Raw genomic sequence first — 21989 nt, 5'->3', positions numbered from 1 at the left:
TATTAATAAGGTCATTATCCATCATCAAAAAGGATACATAAATGCATTGATTTGTTTCCCCTTGCCATGACCCGATGTGGGCTCTGATGACTCTAGAGAGTAGGTCAGCACGAAGAGGGAAAGAAAGAAGGGGATTAGATGAAGTGGAAATGAGGAGGGACGAACGTAATAGAACAACCATTGACCGTTGGTCAGAGAAACGAGCCCGAAGGTGGACAGAAGGTACCGCATCTCGTTACGGCTTAAGCAGACGGCAGTAATGGGACACGAAGGGAAAGCTTGAATTATAAAGAAGGCCAGCGGTCAGAAAATAGCTCAATGTCCACCAGCTCGCAGAGAAAAAAAATGGTTTCAAGGACAAGAAGTTCTGGGAATTATGTCTGTCTGTCTGTCTGTCTGTCTGTCTGTCTGTCTGTCTGTCTGTCTGTCTGTCTGTCTATCTATCTATCTATCTAACTATCTAACTATCTAACTATCTATCTATCTATCTAACTATCTATCTTTCTATCTCTTGTTCGTTCGTTCGTTCGTTTGTTCTGTCTGTCTGCATCCCTCTGTACAATCCGACCTCTCTGTTTGACTGTCTGTTTTTTTGTCTGTCTACCTACCTATAAACCTACGTAACTAGCTACCTTGCTATCTCTTTCTCTCCCCCCCCCTCTCTCACTCCATTGATAAAATCTACTCATTTATCAATAACATTACGTGCTTCCCTAACAAATAGATATTTATAAATCCAGAAGAAATGAAGAAATTAATTGTAGATAAAATAAATGAGAAATGGACGAGCTCCCATCCAAATCACAAGAAAGATGATGCTTACTATAAGCTATCCCGACAAGACCAACGTCTAATCTTTCGACTCAGGACCGGACACAACAGAATGCGACAACACATGCACCGGAAGCTCAAAATTGGAACCAGTGAAATCTGCCTATATGGAGTATCACCAGAAAATGCCGACCACGTCCTCCAAAACTGCTCTCTCTACCAAGAGGCCCGTAGAAGACATTGGCCCCAAATCACCCAATAGAAAGAAAACTATATGGAGAGCTCCCTGATTTGGAAAACACTGCGCAGTTCATCTCATGTATTGGTCTAGTCATATGAACACTCCAACATAACAATGAGAACGATGAAGAAGAAGAAATATATTTATTGTATATATACAAGTATATTTTATTGTTGATTTAAATGTGAAAATAGAAAGGTTTGTTTTTGTTATGACTAAATTTTGATCAAGAGAGACTCGGAGGTTACTAAATACGAAATGAAGGTTAATAAAGTTGTGACTTACTTGCTCGATTTGCTAACTCTACAGAAGTGTTGACTGTTAGACGCATCCAAGCATTCATCAACATCAACACATTTCAAAATTTAATTAGAAATTTGATAGAATGACTACGCGTTTTCTCTTTAATCTCTCTCTCCCACACAGAAGCTTAATTCTTTCCTTTTTTCTCTCCATTTTTCTCTGTCTCGCACTCTTTCTCAAGCTCTCTCGCTCGCTCTCTCACACATGCCACATTCTCCCCCCTCTTCCTCTTTGTCTCCCTCTCCTCTCTCTCTCTCCCTCTTTCGCACCTAATTATGCGTAACATGAAACAGCGCCCTCAATAACTTTTTGAAACCTCGCCCAGAACAAAGAGGAACATATGTTGCAATAAATATGAGAGCCCAGAATTCAATACTATGTCATATATGCGCCACCTTTAGAGCGCTCGGTAACAATACAGCCCCTCCCCCCCTCTCTTAATATCACATTTCATTATTTGTTATCAATGACTACACATTTCCCAGAAAAAAAAATTACGAATTTTCTTTACAATGTGATAGACGCTGGACTCACAACAAATTTTCCTGCCTGAAACTGAGCCCCCAAGCTTCTGAGGCTTCATTTTGAAATGTAGGCAGAAGTTTTTAGGGGGCGCATAGAACCGCAAGGCGGGCCGGAAATATCCACGTAATTGTTCATAACATATTCAGAGTTTCACGCTTCATGTTTATGCAAATTACTGTTATCTGGAATGGTCTGTCTCATGTTCCCACGCACATACGATCTGATCTGATATTACGGAAATTTGACTTTCTACAAATTTCCATTTTTAGTAATGAGAATTCCTTTTGGAAAAAAAATGCAATGTATACAACTAAGTAATAATAATAATAATTTGAAAAATAAGATGATTTAAAATGTAACAGGTAGAGTTAATGGTGTAAAATCCTTAGTCCATACTTACATCTGCCATTTTCTCCATAGCCACCGGATTCTTAAATAGCATGTTCACACTTTAGAGCTATTTCCGATCATTCTGTTTATATTCCCACACAACCGGAAGTTTAAAAAACCCACATCGCTATGGACGCTAATTTGACTTGACTGCGATGCCATGTGTAGAAGGTTGAGATGAAAGTCCCATGAGATCTCAAGTCTATTGTTCATACCTGATGTACAGAAGCACACAACATGAACGTACATGTCGTCTGCTAAATCTGTTCACAAGAGCGCGAGAACTATGAAATGAAGAAATAATCAAGACGAAAGACACTAATAACAGTGAGAGAAAGAAGGCTTAGAAGACAGCGACGTCTGGGTCATGCCCATTCCTTGTCAAGACAAAGGCTTCATTTAATGGCACTGTCGTGAACCCTACATTCAAAACCTGAAAGACGGGAGGTCCGTTGGTACAGAGGAAGATTAGTGAAGTCAGGTCTAGCAGGGGATAATGTGACCTGAGCAAAACAGGCAGGTTAAAGTGACATTTCGCTACAATGTCCAATGTAACTAAAACAGAACTATGTGATAAAAGTTTCATTTGTTCAAATTCAATCCAGAGAAAATAAATATAAATTCATGCTATGACATAAATCACAGTACAAAAATGCCACAGATATAAATGTTATAGGTGATAATGTAATAAATTGTCCGTCTTTGCAACAGAAGTGGCATAATATGCAGGTCACAACTGGGTTTGCATAGTCAATGAAACAATGCAATCATCTCTAATATTCGGAATCGATGACATTGGCATTCAATTCAATAAAATGACAATACGATAGAACAACTGATGAACTGATCAACAACATACAGCAATGAGTTTCAAGTATTTCTGATGCATTCCTTTATCTTTCTTTGACAGATTCATCTAGACTTAGACATAGATTCTCCCACACCGTACGGCGCATTGGGCGGTAAGCTGTTTCCACAAAGATCTATCACTGACAATGTCTGAAGCCTCTTCCCCCCTGGAATTCACTGCTTTGAGGTCCTCCATGAAAGTGTGGCGAAGTGTTTTACGAAGACGTCCTTGTTTGCGCTGTCCTCGTGTTGGCCTCCATGTCATTGCCACCCTTGGTATGCATAATTCATTCAGTCGTGAGGACATGTCCTGCAAACCTCATGCTGTCAAAATCTTATTAAGTAGCCGAGTTTCCAGTTCGGCATAGGATTTATTTGAGACCCGATCTCTGTAACTAACTCCTGACGCCATTTTTATTGAACCACATTTAGTCTTTTCTGGATTCCGGTAGAAAACTTCCAAGTCTTGCATGCATACATTGTGTTAAATGGTGGATTCATCTAGAAAACACAATAATTCTTGACCTTTTCTTTGCATATCATTTCTGCCAGCAAGTCAAGTGTTATTTATTTACACAACTGGTAAAGGATAGTGACGTAGCAACCATAGCGCGAGGGAGTCCAAACAGGCTCTTGAAGAGGAAAGAATCTGTTGACTTAAAGAATTTCAAGGCTTCATATATCTGCATAATTTTACTTGAAACCATTGTCAATGACAATGTTCTTGAGATTAGCTTGTAAAGGCAAAACAAACGAATGTCAATGTCAGAATCGACCAGGAACACTGATAAGGGGAGATAACACTTAAAGTGTTAGTACTTAGTGTTTAATTCAATTCCAAAGTGTTTTAAGAGTTTTTAATAATAATAATATTATTATTATTCTCGTCGCCTGTCAGAGGACGGTATTCCTGCAGACATGCCACATCAAAAGACTATTCCTCATTGGAAACTAATAAAGGGATTACAATGAATTTTGTTTCTCTTTAAATGAAACTAGACCTTGGCCGTACTGAGAATGAATACTCGTTCTTTTCTAACTTAATAATAGTAATATTATAACTAGTCGACCGGCGGTGTAGCCGGATTAGGCCACTGCAACCTATGCGACCGCAATGGGCCCCGCACTTTCTTAGGACCCGCTCCAATTGTAGGTGTAGAAATTATAAAATTAAACCATCTTATAACTTATAACAGATTTTCCGAGGCCTACTGTCGATTTAGCAGGAGCTCCTTGAAATCTCCTGAAATTGCTAAATATACGAAAAAGTCCTGGAAATATTCGGAAATTATTAAAATCTTTAGAAAACTCCTGATATATATAGACAAAAAATGTCATATTGGGGTGTCATTTAATATAGAAAACGACAACCCTACGTGCGATAAAAAAAAAGGCATTATCCCGTAATTTTGGAATCTGATGAAAGAAGCTTCTCGCGCCTCAAACTAATGATTACGAGGTCAACAATTCTCGTAGATAGATTGAAACATTTAGTAATTCTTGCTATTGAGCGTGATCTATGTAGGAAATAGAATTTTTATGATATACTGTATGACTTCGCTACACGCAAGGCTCGTAAAGTAATTCTGTGCGTAGTAAAGAATGAATAAAATGCATAGACGAATTTATTTTCTAATATAAACTCTTAATTTTCACTTATAATCCGTATCCCTACCCAAACTGGGCCCCGCGAATTCCGTTTCGCATTGGGCCCCACAATGGTTAATCCGGCACTGCTATTTAGTGACGTGAATACAGAATAGATTACTTGTTCTCCCCCCCCCCCCCTCTTTTTTTTTCGTCTCTAAAACTACGTGGGGTAGAAATAAAAAAGAGTGATCTTTCCTTGACTTCTTGGTCACAACGGTTAAGTCCGGCCCTGCTATTTTGTGACGGGTGAATACTACTTGTTCTCTCCCCCCCCCCTCTTTTTTTTTTCGTAGGGTAACATTAGTCAGACTTGCAGAAATAAAAGAGTGATCTTTCCTTTACTTCTTGTCTAAACTCTTGAGACATGAAGATAATTTTATATATAGATAATAATAATAATAATAATCAATATGTAAAAATGTGAAAATACTCTACTAGATCAAATTACTTTTTGTTGAATTCTTCTTTCTTTTTTTTAATATTACGAAACAGTACATTAGTTGACATCCAAAAATAAATGTTGTGACTTTGTAGAAAACACATATTTCTTTGGTACTTAAACCCTTCACTTTTATTGATATAATCACGTAATAGAATAATGTAATTCTATTCCATTATTCATAGTATATTATAAAACTGATCTCTACATAAGAATGAACTCTCCACTGAGTAGAATAATAAACAATCGCAACAAAGGTGCTTTAAAAACTTGTCTTATATGAATTGAGCTTGTAAAACATTCAGTCAAACCTTCATTCAGGACTTCGTTGCCCTGAGCAAGCTTGGACAAACACTGGCTTAGAAAATCTGATTGTTCTGTGCTAAAAATGTACTAGAATTAAAATTAAAATTCAAACTAATACTTACTTTATTTTGTTTATCGGATATACCAAAATGCTAGATTTTTTCAAAATAGTTTTTCCGCAATAAATACAAATCTCTCACTGAGACATAAAAAATTCATTATTTCACGTCATGGTTTATCCCGTGGCTTCCGTTGAATAAGAATGTCCCTATAGAGTATTTATTGAACGCACTAGTCCGAGATCTAGTATCTATGGCTGAGTATTAATAACCTTCCAATTAAACGCGATATTGAATTGAAAGGTATGTATGCATGTTGAATAACTTATTTAACAATATGCTACATATGCTGGTATCAGGATGAAATCCCTTTATTTGAACATGAAAAGGTTTCAATGATGTCATGTGTTGTCTGATGTGTAAGGGCTTGGCAGAAGGAAAACATTACATATCCTCAACTCTACATGACTAATTTTCCCATCGCTTGTTCTTGCCACTAAAACTTAGAACTGTTTATTTTCAGCAACCCTAACCATTTTATCATCCCAAACAGCTAATCAACACAACCAGCTGATCAACACAACCAGCTAATCATCACAACCAGCTAATCAACACAACCAACTCATCATCACAGCTAACTAATCAACACAACCAACTCATCATCACAGCCAACTCATCATCAAAACCAGCTAATCAACACAACCAACTCATCATCACAGCTAACTAATCAACACAACCAACTCATCATCACAGCTAACTAATCAACACAACCAACTCATCATCACAACCAACTAATCATCACAACCAGATAATCATCACAACCATCTAATCATCACAACCCGCTAATCATAACAAACCTACTAATCATTACAACCAACTAATCAACACAACCAACTAATCAACACAACCAGCTAATCAACTAAACACAACTAGATAACAATACAACCAGCTAATCAACACAACCAACTAATCATCACAACCAACTAATCATCACAACCAACTAATCAACACAACCAACTAATCATCACAACCAACTAATCATCACAACCAACTAATCAACACAACCAACTAATCATCACAACCAACTAATCATCACAACCAACTAATCAACACAACCAACTAATCAACACAACCAACTAATCAACACAACCAACTAATCAACACAACCAACTAATCATCACAACCAACTAATCAACACAACCAACTAATCATCACAACCAGCTAATCAACACAACCAACTAATCAACACAACCAGCTAATCAACACAACCAGCTAATCAACACAACCAACTAATCATCACAACCAGCTAATCATCACAACCAGCTAATAAACACAACCAGCTAATCAACACAACCAGCTAATCATCACAACCAGCTAATCATCACAACCAGCTTATCAACACAACCAACTAATCATCACAACCAGCTAATCATCACAACCAGCTAATCATCACAACCAGCTAATCAACACAACCGACTCATCATCACAGCAAACTAATCATCACAACCAGCTATAAACACAACCAACTCATCATCATCACCAACTAATCATCACAACCAGCTAATCATCACAACCAGCTAATCAACACAACCGACTCATCATCACAGCAAACTAATCATCACAACCAGCTATAAACACAACCAACTCATCATCATCACCAACTAATCATCAAAACCAGCTATAAACACAACTAACTGATCATTATAACCAACTAATCATTACAACCAGCTAATCATTACAACCAGCTAATCAACACAACTAACTGATCATTACAACCAGCTAATCATTACAACCAGCTAATCATTTCAACCAGCTAATCATCAGAACCAGCTAATCATCAGAACCAGCTAATCATCACAACCAGCTAATCATCACAACCAGCTAATCAACTAAACACACCAGCTAATCATCACAACCAACTAATCAATACAATCATCTAATCATCACAACCAGCTAATTATCACAACCAGCTAATCATCACAACCAGCTAATCATCACAACCAGCTAATCATCACAACCAGCTAATCAAAACAACCAGCTAATCATCACAACCAACTAATCAAAACAACCAGCTAATCATCACAACCAACTAATCAACACAACCAACTAATCAACACAACCAGCTTATCAACTAAACACAACTAGCTAATCAACACAACTAGATAATTATTACGTCCAGTTAATTAACACAGCCAGCTAATTAAAAAAAAATCGATACACGAGTGTAATCCTAACAAACAGCTAATCCGCACAATTAGCGAATCCATATACGGCCTCCTTCAGTCGCAAAGCGACTATGGCTCATTTCATGGAAATAAGATGAATTCCTGGGCATTAGCAATGGTCGGAACAATGTCGCCCACACATCAGTTCCCCCCCTCTCTACGCAGCTGATGTATCCAAAGGAACTGGAAGTGCCTATACAGTTATCGGTCAGAGGAGTCTAAGGCTTTGCCAGGGTGTAGCACCTAATGCTGCAAACTGCCTAAAAGTTTCCGGCTCCTGATTTTTCCTTAGGGTTGACTCCCGTAGCATTTCCCATTATTGGGTCTGGCTGCATGGTAACAGAGGTTTGGATTCAGAGTTTTCCTTCTCCTAGGTGGGTAGAGCCGGTCATGGCTAAGGAGCTCTCCAGTTTGAACCTTTTTGGTTTAGCCGCCGGTTACTTGCCTTCATTAACGAATCCACCAAACAAACAACTAATACACACAACCAGCTAATCCACACACACAAAACAGCCAACGATCAATACAGCCTCCTGAACTGTCGATCTTTTTAACGATCACAAACACAAGTTTTATTCATCTACACCTCGATTTCTAAAGAATAATAATTTAAAATAATAATACAGAAAATAAAAACAACAACTCTCCGCCCCCCTGCCATCTCAAAATTTTGAAACATATCATCTTTGTGCCGTGATTGGGACATGGCAGTTAGGGTCACCCTAACCTGGAGATACTCTCGCTTCGTCTGCTACGGTGTTCAGTTAGTACACCCACTCGTCAAGATGGAGTTGCTGTTTCTCCTTCCAATGGGATGTCGTCTCCCTTGTATGTAGTATTTTATTTTCATTTCTCAATGTTTGCAATTGTTTCATTTTCTTCTCATGTGTTGTCTATAGCTCGAGATTGATTCAATTCTAATGTTTTAAAGTGTCTTTGATGCCTAAAGAGTTCTCTTAGTTTGTCTCACATTCCAGACCTATATATCTGATTTCTTTCCTCTCTTTAATTCTTCTCAATGCCTCTCTCTGATTTTTTTCTAAATTCAAAGTCTATATCATCCTCATCATCATCATCATCATCATCATCATCATCTTTCCTTTACGTTCCTTATTGAACATAGGGCCTCAGTAAAAACACGCCACTCTCCACGGTCACTTGCTAGCTCTTTCCTGTCCACTCGGCTTCATCTAGTGCACTGCGTAGCCACGTTCTTTGTGGTCTTCCTCTACGTCTTGTGCCCTGAGGGTTCCACTCTAAGGCCTGCCTAGCTCTGTTGTTGGTATCTTTTCTAAGGGTGGGACCATTCCATATACACTTCCTCTCTAAGATCTGCACATCTATCACAGTTTGGTGTTTTCTACTTTGTCATACCAGTGTATTTTAAAGATATTTCTCAGACATCTGTAGATGCAGGTCTGTACATTTTGCTGTTGTTTCAGTTGTGCTCCAGGTTTTAGAGCCATACGGTGGGGCCGCCCTGACATTTGAGTTAAAGATTCTTATTTTCGTTTTGTTAGAGATGTGGGGAGATTTTCAGGTTGGTTTTAGCTGTGTAAATATCTGACGCGCTAGATTTATGCGACATTTAATGTCTTTATCTGTTGCACCTGATACACTGATTACACTCCCAAGGTATATAATCTACTTGGTCTCTAAGTCTCTGTCTCAAATCTCTCTTCCATTCTAAGTCTCTATGTCTCAGAGTTGTCCTCTCCACACTGTAGTCCCTTCTCTGAGTTCTCGCATACTCTCATCTAAATCGTGTCGAATTGTATTTAACATTTGTAATGTAGTTTATGTGTGTCAGTTCCTGGGGCTGCGTAGCCACGGTAAAATACTGCATTCCTCATTAATCTATCTATCTATCTATCTATCTATCTATCTATCTATCTATCTATCTATCTATCCATCCATCCATGTTTTTATTTTCTACTAGGAAGATATCGATAGAGAACTCTGCGTGACAATAACAAGCTTCTATCAGAAGCAAACACTTGAAGTTACATTGGAGAACTCCTTGTACGTGACCCATACCGCACACACATAGAACACAAAACAGATACCGTACACATCAAACACCAAAGACATATCTCATACATACCGCACAAATCAAGCAACTTGAGTCCCCATGATGGAAGGCCAACATATTATCCACTGAATTATTCAAGTACTTATAATAGTAGTAGGTTTTATAGTCTAAAAATCTAAAACAAAATGTGTCAATTACGATTAATTGATGAACTAATCGGTTAATCTTTTTAAATGGATCCTTGTATTGCTATCGACAATGAATCATTGTTCAAAGTTTTCAACTTGATCCGAGAATGGGAAGTAGGAGACAAAGTGTGTACAAGATTCCAGACAGACAGACAGACAGACAGACAGAAAGAATCAGTTGATATAAGCTTTGTAAATATTTTCCGATAAAGCACAATGGGTCTCAGGAGGAACTAACAGTTATATAGTGTTTCTCTTATTAACAAGTATCAGTATTAACCCATGTGCATATGGCCGCCCCCATGCAAAGGCAAGACAAAATGAACAAAGTAGGAATTGATTTTAAGAAAAAATGTCACTTGTTGTTTTTTTTTAATTACAGGTTTAAAATTTGAGGTTACTAAATCAACAAAAGTTTGAAATGTAGACTACACGAAGAGCACTGACAAAAAAGAAGAGAGAGAGAGAGAGAGAAAGAGAGAGAGAGAGAAAGAGAGAGAGAGAAAGAGAGAGAGAGAAAGAGAGAGAAAAAGAGAGAGAAAGAGAGAGAGAGAGAGAGAAAGAGAGAGAGAGAGAGAGAAAGAGAGAGAGAAAGAGAGATAGAAAAAGAGAGAGAGAGAAAGGGAGAGAGAGAAATAGAGAGAGAAAGAGAGAGAGATAAAGGGAGAGAGAGAAATAGAGAGAGAAAGAGAGAGATAAAGGGAGAGAGAGAAATAGAGAGAGAAAGAAAGAGAGAGAGAAAGGGAGAGAGAAAGAGAGAGAGAAAGAAAGAGAGAGAGAAAGGGAGAGAGAAAGAGAGAGAGAAAGAGAGAGAGAGAAAGAGAGAGAGAGAAAGAGAGAGAGAGAAAGAGAGAGAGAGAAAGAGAGAGAGAAATGGAGAGGGAGAAAGAGAAAGAGAGAGAGAGAAAAAAAGAGAGAGAGAGAAAGAGAGAGATAGAGAAAGGGAGAGAGAGAAAGAGAAAGTGAGAGAGAGAGAGAAAGAAAGAGAGAGAGAGAAAGAAAGAGAGAGAGAGAGAGAGTGAGAAAAAGAAAGAGAGAGAAAGAGATAGAGAGAAAGAGAAAGTGAAATAGAGAGAGAGAGAGAGAAAAAGAGAGAGAGAGAGAGAAAGGGAGGGAGGGATGGTGAGAGAAAAATAAAAAAAATAGGAAAACATTTTTTATTTAAAATGTAAAAATTAAATTTGTCAAATGTTCATGTTTTGTTATACACGTTTTGGTATTTCCATCAGAATGGAACATTCCTACATTGTAACCTCCCGCAGGACGGCAGAGGGTGGCAATGTTCGGACACGGGATCGTCTCAACTACAGTTCAGAACACAGACCCACACAACTTAAAAGGCAGCCATGTAAAGGTCAGATATTTGCAATCACTACCATAATTTTATCCAAATATCAATAAACAAAACAAAACAAAAATAATTAATATCTCTCTTTTTTTTTTAATTGCAATAACTTTTTTCTTTCGTTATAATCTAAACAGACGGTGTCCAGGCTTTTTTTTTGCTCAACGGAATGTTCTGTACAGAAGAACTAATCCCCCCTCCTTCCGTAAAAACCAATTAGATTTAGGCCATGGTCAAGGTTTTTCCGAGAGGTTTGTGGAGGCCAGAGTTTTTGGGATGGCGCGCCACTTTCAGCTAAACCTTCGCCCTCAGACACCAACAAAAATAAAAACAACAAGCCGGGGCTCAATTTGTTTGCTTGTAAACATTTCTAGCTTGAGGCTTATCAATATCAATACATAACCCAATCGTTGGACACCCCCTCTCTCTAAACCTAACTCTAACCCAATCGTTGGACACCCCCTCTCTCTAACCCTAACTCTGACCCTAATCATGACAGGATATAAAGTCTGTGATATCGTCCCTGACATCAAATGATCTCCCTGTACCACATTCAAAATGAGCTCATAAATCATGTGCATCGCCCATTATGAGCAAAAGAAGGCCGCTTAACTATAAATAATTTTAAAAAAAAACGCCCGCTAGTGTAACTACTTAAAATGTAGAATCTGCGTAAATTAGGTCCTAAGGCCTTTTTTTTCTGTCGCTGACAAATAAATGACGACGGAAATGTCTGAGTGGAAAGCTCAGCAAACAGAGGGAATTATATTTGAGCAATGTTCGAGAAGATAGATCTAGATCTATCCCGACAATGCTGCTGAGGTCTATGCGATTTCCCCAGAAATGAAGATTGTTACATTAGAATCCAAACCTCCCACAGAAGGACGTAAGCGGCAGGTCCGAGCTTGGAAACATCTCGTCTATTAGAAGATGTGCCGAGACACTCTAGGACAAGGATTTAGCTTTGAGGAAAAAACAGCCGTCAATGACGCACAAAAAAGAAATGTATTATCATAAATATGTTGCCACAACCAATAGGATATAATGAGACATACATGTTCTGTTATTCACAGTAACTTCGCCATCCTCAAACGACATCGACTACGTTAACTTGAATAGAGGATGAAGGTATCCCGAGAGTCCTCTTCTAAGGACAACTTGCGATGGGCAAATGGAAACTGCTCGATCAAACTCCGATATGTGTATGTAATCAGGTCCACCTCCGATTTGTGTATGTAATCAGGTCCACTTCCGATTTGTTTATGTAATCAGGCCCACCTCCGATATGTGTATGTATCGTTCATATATATCGTTCTGAAGGGTGTCATGTGGCCAGCACAACGACCTATCACATTTACTTTTTCCCAACTAATATCGATATCCATATGAGCTGTTTTATTCTGTGTTGAAACAGTGCAATAGAATTTTAAACAGGCTTCGTAATGTTATATGGAAACAAAAACTACATTCAGATATGTAAAGCAAGCATAAAAGTAAACTGACTACACAATTAGGTTTCAAGTTCCAATCATCAGGCTTCCATCTTCCCAAAACACAACACGACTTCTCAGATTTCCCAGAGGTCAGTATACTCAAGATTTAATAGAAAATATCCAGCTCTAGCAACACTGCCAGTCGAGAATAACTCTATTTAAAAATTCAGATATTTGCTTCATTTCCCGAGGCAGTCTTCGAGTCTCTACAAGTGCCAGTCTGCATGCTGAATTCTCGAATGTGACCATCAAGAAAGAAAACTTGAGTTTGAGTTTTTTTTTTAATCGATGGTTTGAAGTAAAAAGTTCAGAGAAATTTATAAAATTATTGAAAAATTTAGATGGCAATATTTCCTTTAGTTGTAGAGATATTAGGAGAACATGGACACATGGTCATGTTAATGTGTAGCATATATCCATTACAATTAGATGTATGTTTTAATTGACCACTAAAACAATTTTAGAATGAGGTCTTCATTAGGCCTCTGATGTAATATCATGGTTATTTATATCACATTTTCCAATTATTTGATTATGTCGATGTACATATTCATTAATTGTTAGCGCATATAATTGACTGTTTTTTTTAATATATTTTTTTAAAGTTGTTTTTTTTGTGTGTGTTCTTAGAAGTATTTTTTACAGCAGAATTATCATACGGTTGAACACACCAGTAGTAGACCTACCAAGACATCATAAAAGTGTATTCATTCGAGACTAAACATTTGGTCTCCTTGCATTGCAATAATTAACGCAATCCTACTCTTTATATGTTTGTTATCGCCGGAAGTGGTAATGGATATAAACACTTCACCATCTATAAAATGCTTCCAGTGGCGTGCGTCTTCTGTGTAAAGTGTTGTTTTGTGATATGGTCATTTAAACTGTCTTCATTAGTTACATGATCATAAAATGTCTACATTCTGTTTTTAGAATCTTTTCTCATTACCCTCCTTTAATTTTCATTTATATTTTTATTTATTTTTTCTAATTATTTCGTTAAAAAACATATCAAACAAGAAAAAAAAACTCAATCAACGGCTTATAGGATAATTAACTGCAACATTATGATAACGATTTTAATTATATTTTTATTCTTTAATAAAAAAAACCCCGACCCTTTAATGAAAATCCAAAATTAATTTTCTTAATGAAATATTGACAAATTTCATTTCCCACGCACCATAAAGTTTCTTTTTTTCATATAATGATTTTTTTAGCAAGTCACCAGCACTTTCTTGATCCTAAATCACAAACGTTTCATGTGCCTGATGTTATTAAATATATTTACCCCCACAGAGCTACTCAAATGCCAAAACTTCAACCTATCTCATTATTTTGGGACTCGCTGCAATTAAGTTTATTAATAAACTACAGGCCTTTATTTAGATAGTAGGTTTACTTGGCCTGGCACAAGACTTATTCAAATATGATCAGGGGGACCCTCTAGCAAGCTCACTATCAATAATTCATTATACGGCCAGTCAGTTGGTCAGTAATAGTCTTCCCTACAGGTCACTAAGGTCAGACAGTATATAAACACCTGTTTTGTTGGTCATCCATACTGCTATATTGGTGGTGGTCAACCTTATAGATCTTGGAAAACTACAAATCTTAGAAAAATAAATAGGACTCAAGCACATAAGTAAAGTTTCCCTTTCAAACCTTGAGATCCATGGGGCAGATAATGTTAAGGTCATCTGTTTCTACGGCCAACTGTTAACAAGCAGGGTGTTATGTGGCCAGCACAACGACCAACCGTCTTTACTTTCCCCAACTAAAGTCAGGTACCCATTAGCCCTAAAAATCCCGAAATTTGAAATCCCAGTCTTCACCGAGATTCGAACCCAGGACCCCAGGTTCGGAAGCGCTTAACCACTCAGCCATCGCGCCCCCTACTTAAGAACATAAAACTATGATACTATCGAAAAATAAAGAAATCCTATACCGAACTGGACTCTGCCACTTTACTAATGAGGTTGTGACAGAGCGTTGCATGTGGTTTGCGGGACATGTTCTTCGACAAAATGAACTACGCATACCAAGAGTTGCGATGACATGGAGGCCAATATGAGGAAAGGGGAAACAGGGATGTCCTCCTATAACTTGGCGCCACACTTTCTTGGAGGACCTCAGAGCAGTGGACACAAGGTGGGAAGAGGCTTCATACAGTGATAGATCTTTGTGGGGACAGCTTGCCGCCCAATTCGTGAGTCTAAGTATCGAAATAAGCTGCACAGGTCATTTGGAAGGAATTTAAAATAGCGTTGGGTCCACCAAATGACAAACACCAGATTGTATGTTGTGGTCTGATATGCAAAGAAAGAAATGTTATTGGCACGTTCAGCATGTGAAGTACGGAGTTACGTCATATTTCAGGTGAAAGTGAACAGATATTTGGTTGATAAGACACAGCAGACGTGATGGTAAAAACGGTAGAGGTCAATGCGGACACCCAGAGATGAAAGGATTAAACACGACCCTGGTCTCTTGATGAAATCTTATCTCTGGAAATAAAAATGACCTCTTAAAACAGCTTTCATATTTCAATTGTCAAAAAAAGAAAAAAAGTCTACAATGCGAAGACCTAGTTTTCGTTAAAAAAAGTAATATAAAATTTAAAAATTAACTTCCTGCTTAATATTGAAATATTGACATATAGTACACTTGAGTCTTACATGATGAAAAATAATTATTGAACGAATCTGAAATTTCATTAAAATGTGTTGTCATGTTCTCACGCAGCTCGAGGTATGTGAAAACTTTCAGCTCGATAGCAAAATTAAAAGTTGCCAAACACAATGATTGAAATTTGGCTTTTTTTTAACGATGGCCTGATCTAATGGTAGAAATAAAAAAAAAATGGTTAGCTATAAATAGTCAAAAACTATGAAATGTTTGTAACAAATAAGATTTATTTAGTATCTGTTTCAACTAATACTTTCGAACAGCGTAATTTTAATCATCTTTTTTTTTCATATCATCCATCTTAATGTTAATATACTTCTGAAAATCAATCTGTATTGGCTTATATGCCCAGCTACCCCCCCCCCCTCGCTTTTTTACCCACTCCAACACCACAATAAAAAGATATCCACTAGCCTTACTACCTATATGGGCATCAGGGCAAGAGCCAGGTAGTCCCTACCCAATGATGAACAATACGTACCGTAAATGTGATGGGTATTTTTTCACCTTTCATAAACGAACTTTACAGACTTACTGTGTAACACTAAACACATACTCTCGTAATAATGAATTCACCTAGCTCTATATCCAGAGACCCTGCTACTGGTGATTTACAACCCTAACAACAGAAGGTTTATATTTTAATCCTATATAGTCCTGTAGAAGCTGTAATAGTCTGATCACAATCAGGTGAATCTATAACAAGACGATGGGCTTATAAAATTGTCACGAATTTCCCGTTATAATGTAAAAGGGGGGGGGTATTGTATATAATAGTCTATAGATCCACTGTTACCAAAATTGACTCTGAGGTAGCATTATATTATAGGGTAGATCCCAGGATTTCCCCGCTCCGAAATCTTTCGCTGATCACAATTTTACACAGGGAAAGAGAAAGGTGTGCAGGAGATGAAGAATGTAGAGATAAAAATAGTAAACTGCTTGAATCCTCTGGCAAGAGAATGAGTAAATTACTGATTTCCTCGACAGTTTGGTACAACCGATTCATGAACCTTGAACAATTTCATAATGCGCCATTTACTCTGGAGAGCAATCCAGGTTAGATAAGTCTAGAGACACAAGCTCATATTCACGAAGATGTAGATCCCGTTAATTCCCCCTGAATATAGATATGCATGTATAGATGTACATCAGATGGCTATTCATTTGTTGTCAGGATGGTGTGATAATGCCAGGGACGATTTTGACACCCCTGAGTATTACAGAAGTGTAAAGAACTTTATGCGTAGCTAAGTCCCAAAGTACATTATTGGAAACAACGAGATAATGTTCAAATGGAGAATGGACACAAGATTATAGACGCGTTTAGCTCACATTGCCATTTTAAAGAGTCAACAGATCTAGGCCGAGCTTGGAAAACATGAAAGAACAAATAAAAAATATTTTTTAATCAAAGCTTATTTAAGGGGAATAACCGTAAAACACTGGCGTATATCTCAATAATGCATGAATAAGCTACCTTTTTCTAAATAAAACTAAACTACTTAATTGTCACTAATTGATTAACTAATTGTTAATTTTTTTAAATACTTGTTTTGTCAGCGTCTAAGAATAATTATGTGAAATTTAAACTTTATCCGAGATTGGGACGTTTGAGTGTTGGTACACTGAAATCATAATAAGCGGAATAACTACTACTCCAAAAGAGCCACATCTCTTAATTGATAACAGTTATTCGCCTTGTTCGATACCAAACAAAATATCTAACTACCAATAAGGAATTAACTAATTGATTTATGTTTTGTTAGGTACAACAAATAATTGTGTATTACTACAACTTAATCCGAGCATGGGTGTGGGAGAAGTAGAGTGTAAACAAAATCTAGGTAACAAACAGAGACAGACAGACAAAGTGAGTTGATATATATTTATTGTAAAGTAAGCGAGTTATACGCAATGTATGTGTATTGTGTAATGTGTAATATATGTGTATAGCGTGTGTAATGGATCTCAATAATTTTCTTGTACATAAAAAAGTTCTCGAATTTTTCTCGAGTCAATACAAATGTAATTTTGTTGAAAGCCCTTAGAAATTTTTTTTTCGCCCATCGGGAATATCCGTGACATTCGTTTGACCTAGATTCAAATTGAGGCAAACAGCAGACAACAAATCAGATGTCTCTACGCAGCGTTCTCTGTGCTTTTGTAAAGCAAACATTCAAAGGAGAAATATCTTCATTTTATGGGAGATATATATTTGTAATTGTTTTTTTTTTTTTTTTTAATTGTAAAACAAAAGAAAAAATGAGAAAACAAGGTTACAATGACAGTTTGTGTGGAAATACAAACTCAAAATCGGCCCCCTAAGTGGTCCACCCAGCAGGTAAAAATGCAGGTTTCAATATTTTCAGAAAGAACATCAGAACGAAATTCTATCAAATACAAATGACAGAGAAGAATGGAGAAAGAAGTTTGACAGATCTTGTGTGGTTCCCCTGATGTCCAGCAGACCAAAGGATAGGAGAAAGTGAATGTGAACCTGGCCTAACTGACGTCTTATAATGAATATCTAATTGATCTAATTGTTTTGTAAAGGGTTAATCTCTTATTCAAATCATAAAACACATAACTATAGGATTAAAATTATTTTTTTTTACTGAGGATCTGTCAACCTTCTTTCTCCATTCTTCACTGTCTTTGGTATTTCACACAAACTGTCATTGTAACTTTGTTGTTTTTTTTTACTATGGCGCAAGGAAATTTTTTGCCAATCTGGATTTGAAAACGAGGCCAACTTTAGTTACATCAATTTAAAAAAAAGCACGCATTAGCCTAATTGAAATGTAAACTTCGCTATTTAAACGTGAAACCTGATTGCTTTGCTTTATATAAATGAGTCTTAGCTAGCGGGAGTTGGGCAGAGATAAACAATTACTATATAAAAGGGGTAAAACACTACTCGGCTGGAAGGTAAACAGCCCTAGGGACAATGACAACAGACAATGTGCTTACAGAATTAAATAATAATAATAATAATAATAATAATAATAATCTTTATTATCCGTAAGGAAATTTGTCTTACAATTTGTGCATTACACCAAACAAAAAACATTATAACTATAAGAAACCAAAGTGTACATTCACACCAGACTCACTCATAATTTACATGTGACAAAGTTTATACCAGATTGTTCTTATTTAATGATTTGATTGCCAGGGGAACAAAAGAGTGTTTGTGTCTGTTTGTCTTTGCTATCGGTGTCTTGTATCTCTTTTGTGATGGTAAAATCACAAAATCCTGACACAAAGGGTGATTCTTTATTTCGAGGATCTTGTTAGCTTTTTTTGAGATGTTTGTCTCAAACAACTGCCCAAATGGGGTTTGTTTTTTGCCAATGATTTTGCCAGCAGCATTTAGGATTCTATAAAGTTTATTTTTATTTTTAATGCTCAGATTGCCATACCAGGCAGAGATATTGAAACTTAATTGTAATGCCTTTAAAAAAATATTGTATCATGTTATCATGGTTTCAATGCCTCTTCGCACAGGTTATAATAATCACAAAGAAAATTGACTACCAGATCCATAACTATAACTATATAGTTTGTAATATTTTCAGATAAAAAAAATGTTCCTCTGTTCTACATGTTTCAGATGTTTTTTTAGAGTTGAAGGTAATTTACTTCCTAGTCCAAACCTCCCGCAGGACGACGTAGGAATGGCATCGGGCAGTGTATGAATCCGGGTTCCTAGCAACAGTCCTGCGAGCATACCGCACGACCAGGCAGCTACCCTACTATGTCCATAGCAACACGCATACGCGCACAAACATTGTGCATGTCAAGGAGACTATTAGCGTACCTAACGCTACCTTACTGACGAGGATTGTGAACAAGCCGAGATATGGTTCCTCGGGGATCTTCTTACGTAACAATAAGCACCAAAAAGTTGTATGATAGTTGCTTGTGCTTTAAATGTTTGAGCGCCTATTAGAAATATTTTTTAGAGATTTCTTTTCTCTTTCAAAGTCGTCGGCATGGTTATGCAGGCGTCAGTTTATTAAGCATTTACTAATGTCACGTCAGGATATTGTCACTAACACATCTGCTGGTCAGCGATTGATCAGACACACACAAGCGCATTCAGACACACACACACAAGCCCTCGTTCTGAGATCGATCAAAGCTAAGCTTGTCAGGAAAATACACTGGTCATCGAAAGTGAGGTCAACGATCAGTCCGTATCACTGACCACTGGCTAGACGTCTTAGTGTTTAGTTACTCCGACTATAAGAAAGAGAATATATGTGTGTGTGTGTGTGCGAGAGAGAGAGAGAAAGAGAAAAAGAAAGAGAGAAAGAGATAGAGAGAGAATGTGAGAGAGAATGAGAGAGAAAGAGAGAGTGTGGGAAAGAGAGATAGAAAGAGAGAGCAAGAACGTGAGAGAAAGAGAGAGAGAGAGAAAGAAAAAAAGAAATAATGAAAGAGAAGGAGAAATATAGAGAAAAAAATATTTTTTTTTAAAGAGAGAAAAAGAAAGAGGGAGAGAGAGACAGAGAGGGAGAGGGAGAGAAAGAAAGAAAGAGTAAGAGATAGAAGGGAAGAGTGAGTGGACAGAGAGAAGGGAGAGCGAGAAAAAAAAGAGAGACATAGAAACCTAATAAAGACTGTTATCAGGCTTACAGAGCCGTCAATCTTGCCCAAGCGAGGCTCTCGTGTTCCGCCATTCAGTAGTCATCTAGAAAATAGTGATTTCTTTTCATTCTGTTTCTCCATCTTCAGCACCTCCATCAATGTTTCCTTCTCTCTATCTCCGACTCTTATCTCTGACTCTCTTTTATGTCTTCAGATTTTAGCTCTAGTAGTCAAAGGCTTTTTTTAGTCTTCTCAGTTAATGCCGGACACAACAGAGGTTGGTAGCTTTGACAGCTGGACAATGGGGAGGAATTGACTCCGTGAATGTACGCTGATGGACGGGTACACTTGTCAGGATTGAAGAATCACCTCTTGAATCTGAGGTCCATTTAGCGCGTGAACCCACCTGTCAAACCAGTGATTTTCTCCACCGGAAACACAGTGCAAGGAGACAGCACTACTTTCGCTTTGACTCGAGCTGACGTCATTACATTACTGTCCAACAGAAATGGCTTCATGTTAAAAGAAGACCACATGAAAAGCTTTCCTGTCAATTAGAATTTTTCCGGTGAGTTTCTTTTTAACCATTCAGAGAGGTTTCCATAAAATCTTTCTTTTCGGTAAGTAAAATTACTAATATAAAAAATCTTCCGAGTTTAATTATTATTTGTAATCATTTGAGGTCCAGCGCATAATCGTCCAAATAATCTGATATAAATGCATCATCAATTATAATCCTTCGCATTTAAAGCCAGCAAATATCGTTTCGTTTCTTTTTAAATTGTATCCTTCCGCTTCTACTTAAAAAAAAAAAAAAGTTGCATGCACGTCTGCAACAGTTCATTGACCTTCACCTAATCTGAACTTCCTGTGTAAATTGTGCAGCAATGTCACAGTGTCAACATGAACGCCTTAGGATAGAGAAGCATGGCTTTGTTCTACGGAAGGCTAGTTATGTCATCTTATTCCGCATGCGCATTGGGGTAGAAAACTATTATACATTTTTCATTTATTTTACTTTAAATGGCACAATTTCTGGTTATAATAGGATCCAACTAACCCTTCAACCCTTTATCGAAAAACGTGTAAGCATTAGACTTTAACTAATATTTGTTCTAAAGTCGAAGCGTTAGATTATTAATGAATTCATCTTCACCTTCACACCTTCACCTGTCTCTTTTAGTCTCTTGAACCGTTGGGGCACCACACAAGATCTGTCGACCAGCTTTCTCCATTCCTCTCAATCCTATGCCTATGTTAGAATTTCATTCAATGACAGGCCTTTCCATTCTATGATGCTGTCTTCCACTCGCTTCCTCTGTCTTCCTATTCTTCTTTTTCCTGGTACTGTCCCCTGAAGGAAGGTCTTTGCGAGCTCTGAGGACCCTGTGATGTGGTCATAGAGTTTCAGTTTACGTTTTTTGACAGTGGTTAGCAGGTCGTCGTGGTTTCCAATTAATGTATTAATAGATTTTAAAACAGTTGAATATTCCATTATAGTCATCTCACTCTCTTACTCACATATTACTTACATATTATTTACATAGATTTCATCTATCTTGTTATTAAGTTGATTTCTCGGAGAGTTATGGAGAAAAAATCTTAAATCAGGTGTGATGTTTGATAACCTGTAAAATCATTTTTTTCTGCAATTGTTGCTATGACTTTGTCGATCTATCTTTTTTCTTGACCCTCCACTTGCCTGTATACCGTGTATCTGGTGATCCCAACACTGGCTAATGGGTTGACATTTTCAACTCTTTGCAAATGACTCTTGGAATAATCTTGTTGTTTATTCACGTGACATTTTCTCTACCGAGAGCAGGACCATACGATAGCTATTTTTATTTTATCTGAATCTTAGTATAGAATTTAGGAAACAATTTCTA

General features: G+C 37.3%; 1 protein-coding gene and 1 long non-coding RNA gene across 3 annotated transcripts in view; one reads left to right on the top strand and one right to left on the bottom strand.

The window, feature by feature from the left end:
• LOC106070803 (G-protein coupled receptor dmsr-1-like) overlaps nucleotides 1-21989 on the bottom strand; it is a 242553-nt gene that overhangs the window by 142998 nt on the left and 77566 nt on the right. The window contains exon 1 of one of the 2 annotated variants that reach the window (XM_056008596.1): nucleotides 1298-2038. The exons of the other annotated variant lie outside the window; for it this stretch is intronic. The gene's annotated coding sequence lies outside the window, so the exon portion shown is untranslated. Of the gene's footprint in view, nucleotides 1-1297; nucleotides 2039-21989 lie in introns of those variants that run through there. 2 annotated transcript variants of the gene reach the window in all.
• On the top strand, nucleotides 18499-18939 carry LOC129922460 (uncharacterized). The gene is made up of 2 exons (XR_008774446.1): nucleotides 18499-18641; nucleotides 18805-18939. It is a non-coding gene; the product is annotated as an uncharacterized LOC129922460 (long non-coding RNA).

This window comes from Biomphalaria glabrata, chromosome 13 (assembly GCF_947242115.1).
Source record: "Biomphalaria glabrata chromosome 13, xgBioGlab47.1, whole genome shotgun sequence".
Lineage (NCBI taxonomy): Eukaryota > Metazoa > Mollusca > Gastropoda > Planorbidae > Biomphalaria > Biomphalaria glabrata.
This window is presented reverse-complemented; position numbering and strand designations above follow the sequence as displayed.